This window comes from Mixophyes fleayi, chromosome 4 (assembly GCF_038048845.1).
Source record: "Mixophyes fleayi isolate aMixFle1 chromosome 4, aMixFle1.hap1, whole genome shotgun sequence".
NCBI lineage: Eukaryota > Metazoa > Chordata > Amphibia > Anura > Limnodynastidae > Mixophyes > Mixophyes fleayi.
This window is the reverse complement of record NC_134405.1, coordinates 43,678,115-43,685,308: the sequence shown is the minus strand read 5'-3', so window position 1 is coordinate 43,685,308 and position 7,194 is coordinate 43,678,115.

Genomic DNA, 7,194 nt, shown 5'->3' with positions numbered 1-7,194 from the left:
CCTACTCCAATAGTGGATACATCCACTTCTAGGAAAAATGGTTTGAAGTTTTAGGTAGCTTGACTACAGGTACAGAAGAAAATGCTTATATGAGAGTGATATAGTGGAAACTCCTGTTGTAGCCAGTACATTTTCTTCTGTAGGAAGTGTCACTTATACAATGAGAATGACATGAAGGATCCAATGCAAGAATGTGAGTGGTGACCCAATCAACAAGTGGTGAGTGTAACCGCATTCAGGGAAGACCCAAAATGATGGCTCTAGAAGTTCAGAGAATAACAAGAAATGTGATTTTCTCCTTTTGCAGTGCACCCACTAAGAGAGTAAGGGAGGCTGTACAGTATTGGGTCCTACCATAAAGAATCCAGCTGCCATCTATGGCTGTTAATATGCCCATTTTCCCCTGGAAAATCCACTTAGTTTCCATGGAGGATGAAATAAACTTTCCGTCTGCTCTGGAGTCTAGAAGAGCAGAAGGATTCACAGTACCAGAAGGACACATTAAGCTAACAGGTATTTAACGATTACCAAATCTCAAATCAGAAGGAGACTGATTAATAGAGCCTAGGTTGGCCTCCCCTACACCATCTAGGGTTTGGCGTTTCCCGAATTCTTAGGGCAAGATGCAAGCAAATGACCCGCTTCTGCACAGTACAGACATAAGTTATTCCTGAACCTTTATTCTCTCTCTTTACGAGACAAGTGGGGCCAACCTAGTTCCATAGGTTCTTTCGAAGATGACTGGGGAGCTTGAAAGTGATTTGCTAATATAACTGTAGACCACACCTGCCTTGCTCCTTCTCCTGAGAATGTTTGGTAAGATGAATGTCAATGCAATTGCATAGTGTGATCAAATTGTCAAATGAAGAAGATAATTTGCGGATGCAAACTCATCTTTGATCCATTCTGAAAGACCCTGCCCGAATACTGCTACCCGGACCCCATTGTTCCACTGCAAATCCAAGAAGAATGTATGAAACTGCACCACATTTTGACCTACGGTCTGGGAACCTTGACGCAGTCGTCGGATGCTAGCAGATTCAGAGGTAGAACGTCCGTGTTCATCAAAGATTTTGTAAAAGACATGATAAAAGATGTACTAGAGTGAAGAATTGAGTTGTCATTTTCCATAGAGGGAAGGTCCAACCCAGGGCTTGATTAGCAAGCAAAGAAATAATGTAAATCACTTTAGACTTCTCTGTTGTAATTCGAACTGTATGTTACACTGATTAAGGAATTCACGGCAGGTTTTGGGATCCCCATCATAATTGCCCGGGAAGGGAATTCTGGGGTTTTTGGCTGCAACTGGAACTGTTGAAACAGATGATGCTGCAGAAGTAGCTGCGATGGGTAACACAGGCCGAACCAAAGGAGCTTGAAGGGTATTAAACTGGGTAGAAAGTCCCTGAAGACAGTGTATTAATTGATTCACTGTCTCCTCTTGTTTTTCCACATGACCCCGAAGATGCTGGAGTAAATAATTGGGAGATGGATCACGAGCTGAAGTGTAAAGTGGCCAGTGTATACTGAAAGGAATCATAGAGGAACTATAGAATGAAATCGGTCAAACTGATGTGACTCTACCTGCAATGGAGGTGTGGATAGAATAACCAAGAACACTTAGAAAATATGTAATTACCAGGAACACACTGGAGGTGTAATAACCAGGAGCACACTGGAGGTGTAATAACCAGGAGCACACTGGAAAATGTAATAACCAGGAGCACACTGGAGGTGTAATAACCAGGAGCACACTGGAGGATGTAATAACCAGGAGCACACTGGAGGTGTAATAACCAGGAGCACACTGGAATAATAGGTAACAACCAGGAACATACTGGAGCATCATCATCATCATCATTTATTTATTTAGCGCCACTGATTCCGCAGCGCTGTAAAGAGTACTCACTCACATCAGTCCCTGCCCCATTGGAGCTTACAGTCTAAATTCACTAATACACACCCAAACAGAGAGAGACTAGGGTCAATTTTGATAGCAGCCAATTAATCTACTAGTATGTTTTTGGAGTGTGGAGGGAAACCGGAGCACCCGGAGGAAACCAACGCAAACGCATTGAGAACATACAAACTCCACACAGATAACGCCATGGTCGGGAATTGAACTCATGACCCCAGTGCTGTGAGGCAGAAGTGCTAACCACTTAGCCATCTTCGTGTATTTGTTGGCAGCACCGGGGAGCAAAGAAAAGCTTTGCGCTGCCCAGCAGAAAACAGAGAGCGTGGCTGACTCTGGTATATATATCACAGAGTCCAGCGTGCGAGAAATAGTAATAGAAGGGTTTATAGGGAGAGGTTATATGGAGTAATAGGAGGAGATATAGGGAGAAGATATATGGAGTAATAGGAGGAGATATAGGGAGAAGATATATGGAGTAATAGGAGGAGTTATAGGGAGAAGATATATGGAGTAATAGGAGGAGATATAGGGAGAGGTTATATGGAGTAATAGGAGGAGATATAGGGAGAGGTTATATGAAGTAATAGGAGGAGATATAGGGAGAGGATATATGGAGTAATAGGAGGAGATATAGGGAGAAGGTATATGGAGTAATAGGAGGAGATATAGGGAGAAGGTATATGGAGTAATAGGAGGAGATATAGGGAGAAGATATATGGAGTAATAGGAGGAGATATAGGGAGATGTTATATGGAGTAATAGTAGGAGATATAGGGAGAGGTTATATGGAGTAATAGGAGGAGATATAGGGAGAAGATATATGGAGTAATAGGAGGAGTTATAGGGAGAGGATATATGAAGTAATAGGAGGAGATATAGGTAGAGGTTATATGGAGTAATAGGAGGAGATATAGGGAGAAGATATATGGAGTAATAGGAGGAGTTATAGGGAGAGGATATATGGAGTAATAAGAGGAGATATAGGGAGATGTTATATGGAGTAATAGGAGGAGATATAGGGAGATGTTATATGGAGTAATAGTAGGAGATATAGGGAGAGGTTATATGGAGCAATAGGAGGAGTTGTAAGGAGAGTTATAATGGAGTACTAAGAGTAACATGGAGGAGTCTATATTGAGTAATAGGAAAAGTTATAGGGAAGGCTAGAAAGTATTATAGGAGGAGTTATAGGGACACACACACACACACACTAGCACAAATGCATTAACGCACAACAAATCTCATGCTGTACAAATGCACAGAATACTAGTAATAACATATATACATACATTACAGAGGTTATGTGCTATAATAATGTACTGAGGAGTCAGAAAAAAATTTGTGACCATTTCAAGGGCAATGTTATCACACTAAGATGTATATAGAAATCTCACACTAAAGACAATTTGGAAACAAAGACGGGCAGTTGGATTTGAAGGCCCAGGTAGAAGGTATAGACTATGGTACCATTATCTCTCAGACACCATGGGCTAGATTTACTAAGCTGCGGGTTTGAAAAAGTGGGGATGTTGCCTATGGCAACCAATCAGATTCTAGCTGTCATTTTGTAGAAAGTACTAAATAAATGAAAGCTAGAATCTGATTGGTTGCTATAGGCAACATCCCCACTTTTTCAAACCCGCAGCTTAGTAAATCTAGCCCCATATCTCCTCCTCCAATACATGATTCCTTGGATTAAACTCCCACAATCCTCTCTTCTTCTTATTTGTACATCGCGGGGACTGACTGAAAGAAGGAGTAGTTATATGATATACATAGATTTGTTGATTACATTATACAGCACATAGGATATTTGTCACTCCATTATATTAGTAATAACATTTCTTGTAAATCTTTCAAGTTATACTCAATGTCACTTTATGCGCCGGCACGTCAAAGATGCCGCTGACAGGTGATTCAGAAAGGAGAGGAGGAGGAGTGGAGATGCAGATTAATGTTCTTGGCTCCAAGATTCTGTTTGCAGCTGAAAGCAAGGAGAAAAAAAGAATCCTAAATGAGTGTTATAAATAGCCATGTCAAGGAAAAAAAATATGCTATAATCAGCATCTCCTCAATGAATGTTTTACCCATGTAACTGAAATAACCCACACACTCCATCACCACTCACGTATCACTCACTCCCCAGTTCCCTATTCATCCAGTGCATTAATAAACGTAGTTGCGGAGGACTGGCTGATCGACTGGAGCAGAGTAACGTACTTTATGTCCATTTCTTCATTGCAAACAAGACACTACGTTATGTATAACTAAATTGGGCAGTTTTTATGTAGGGATTCGGATTAATCTTAGACTATACCTGTAATCTATTCACGATGGAGGCAACTATTTTGTTGGCTGAACTAAACTTATGGCTATCAATTTACTGCAAACTGGTTATATCAAGCAACAAGGCATGACATAAGATTGAAGTTAGGCTGAATCTTTATGGCCCAGTTAAAGCCCACTTTTGGACAGACTCCATTCTCCCCCTCATGCACACATCCTTGAACCCCTCACCATTATCTACATTCTACTCCTGGTCACCCACATCTCATAGCATGCGGGTAAGATCATTGTGTAGTGATCTGACTTTTTGCATTAAGTCCTTACAAGTGCAGTGCTGCATTTTCACCACCAGTGGCCGCTATGGGGATCATATGCCCTAGAAGTACCTGAGCTGCCTCTCTCAGCTGTAGCTAGTAATCCTGATGACTACCCCATAAATACTAACATCTTGCAATCGGACATAGAAACATAGAATTGGACAGCAAATAAGAACCACTTGGCCCATCTAGTCTGCCTATATGTTAACCGATGGTAACTCAAATCCTATTTGATCCTTAGTTCTTTGTTAGGATATCCTGATGTCTATCCCAAACATGTTAAAATTGCTCTACTGTATTAGCCTATTGCACTTATCCACCGGTGGTAGTCACTTCACCTACTACTCAAAACCCGGCGTAAATGTTCCCGACATGATCACCCCGATAGTCATCTTACCGACAGTGTGGTGATCTCGACTGCTTGTAAAATAGACTTCAAAAAATTACGGTGAATCAACGTCCGCCGAAAATGACATCATTTTACAGAGCGACACTGACTATGTTGGTATTAAGGTGCTCATCTAAGGAGGCGCCGCGTGTATAATATATAGAAAACATTCTCCATTGTAGACACGGCGCCTTCTTAAATGAGCACATTAATACCAAGATAGTGTCGCTCTGTAAAATGACGTCATTTTCGGCGGACAGCATGTTGATCGCAATTGTTTGAAGTCTTGTTTGCCCAGTTTTGGATAGTCAGCGTTTAGTACCCAACCCTTATCCACTACCCTTTGCTGGATCATTGCAGTGCTTGGTTTGCTACTCCTGGTTCCCATTTCCTGTATTCCAGCACCTTGTTCTTTAGCAATACTCACCTTGTTATAACTGTCATTTGACTCATTCTGACCACACTCCTGAATTTCTGGCACCATGACTCACGGCTCTTCTGACCATCCTACATGTCTGGAACCCTGACCATGGCAAGGCTTTATTTATTTATATTTATACTTGACTTTCTGTTGCCTGTATTGCCTGGCCTTTCAGCCAGGGGGATCCTACCCTGCTTGTTGTAAACAATAAATATCAACTTAGTTGACCTTGACCATTGTTTCAGTGTGATAACACAATGTGGCACCTTGACATATTGTCAGCATGAACTAAACCAATCCTAGCTATATGAGCAACTGGTTATGCAGCTAAGTATGCCTTGTATCTGAGATGAACAAAAGAATGCCCTTTTTTTTGCACATTCGCAACAGAATTTAGCTACATTTGTTCCCAGTCCTACCCTAACCTCACCAAACAAGTTACGCCAGCTTCATTCAAAGTACATAAATTCAACTAAATGCAAATGTACAAATGCAATGGATTATATAGGTTCATTATTTGCACATCATGCATTCATCATTTCCCATCTTGATTACTGTAACCTTCTCCTCATTGGCCTCCCCCGCTCCCACCTCGCCCACCCCTTCGCTCTATACTCAACGCGGCTGCAAGACCTATCTTCCTTTTACGTCGCTCTTCCTCTGCCTCCCCTCTCTGCTTGCCATACACTGGCTCCCCTTCCCCTACAGAATCCATTTCAGACTCCTAACCCTCACCTACAAGGCCCTCTCCCACTCCACTGCCCAATGCATCTCCTTTCCATCCACACTCCCACCCGTTCCCTGAGATCGGCCAATGACCGTCGCCTCTCCTCCACTCTGATCACCTCATCCCACTCCAGAATCCAAGATTTCTCCCAGTCTGCCCCCGTCCACTGGAACGACCTCCCACGCTCTATCCGACTGTTCCCTAAACTGTGCACCTTCAAACGGGCACTTACAACTTATCTGTTCCTCAAAGCCTACCAGCCATCCACCTAACCCTCTCTCCATGCTTGATCTTCTCAACTCTCTCTTTCCCTGCCCATTACTCACTTCTCCTTTAAAGACTCCCCATTGTGCCAGCTGTCTGTTTGTCCTCACTTAAGGCTGTAAGCTTAATGAGCAGGGCCCTCTTCCCTCCTGTCTCTATACCTATTCTTCTGCTCCAACTTCACTGTACTAGCTATGCTTGGAGTTTTTGGAGTCCTGGTATTATTTATTGTTCTCTACTGTTTTACCCTGTATGGTCCATTGTTTGTATTCTGTAAGACACTGCGGAAATCTTGTGGCGCCTTATAAATAAACGATGATAATAATAAAGTAAGTTGAATTGCTGAAAGTTTGCAAATCGCCATAATGGCTTCTTTCACCTCAAAGCTCGAATTGTGCAACATTTCGAGCTTCAGTCATATGTGCTTCCTATGCAGCAGTTGATTGAATTGTCCGTGGCTTCTGTCCTGTAAATTGCTGGTCAGCCATGCTATAGGCAGTCACCCCTGCAAATCCCCACCACCAAAAGCAAATAATGATGAAAGTCTCGTTAACAAGGGAACCATCTGAAAGATTTGGAGGTGCCCACTTTTGAACTTCAAAAATTAAAATTGGAGAATAAGAGTACCTATATCACTACGTAAACAGATCCTGTCACCAGTTTCTACATTAGTTGTAGTTTTTCATTTCGATAGGAATGGTTGTACCTAATATTACACAAGGATTGGTCCTGTAAGACAAGAGAACGGGACATTGACTAGACATCTAGTCACAATTATGTACTTGTCTGTTGAAAAGAGATTTTGTTAAGTACAAGATATTAAACTGAGCTTCAAGGACAGCTTGTAGATTGCAAAAAGTTGAAGATGTTTCT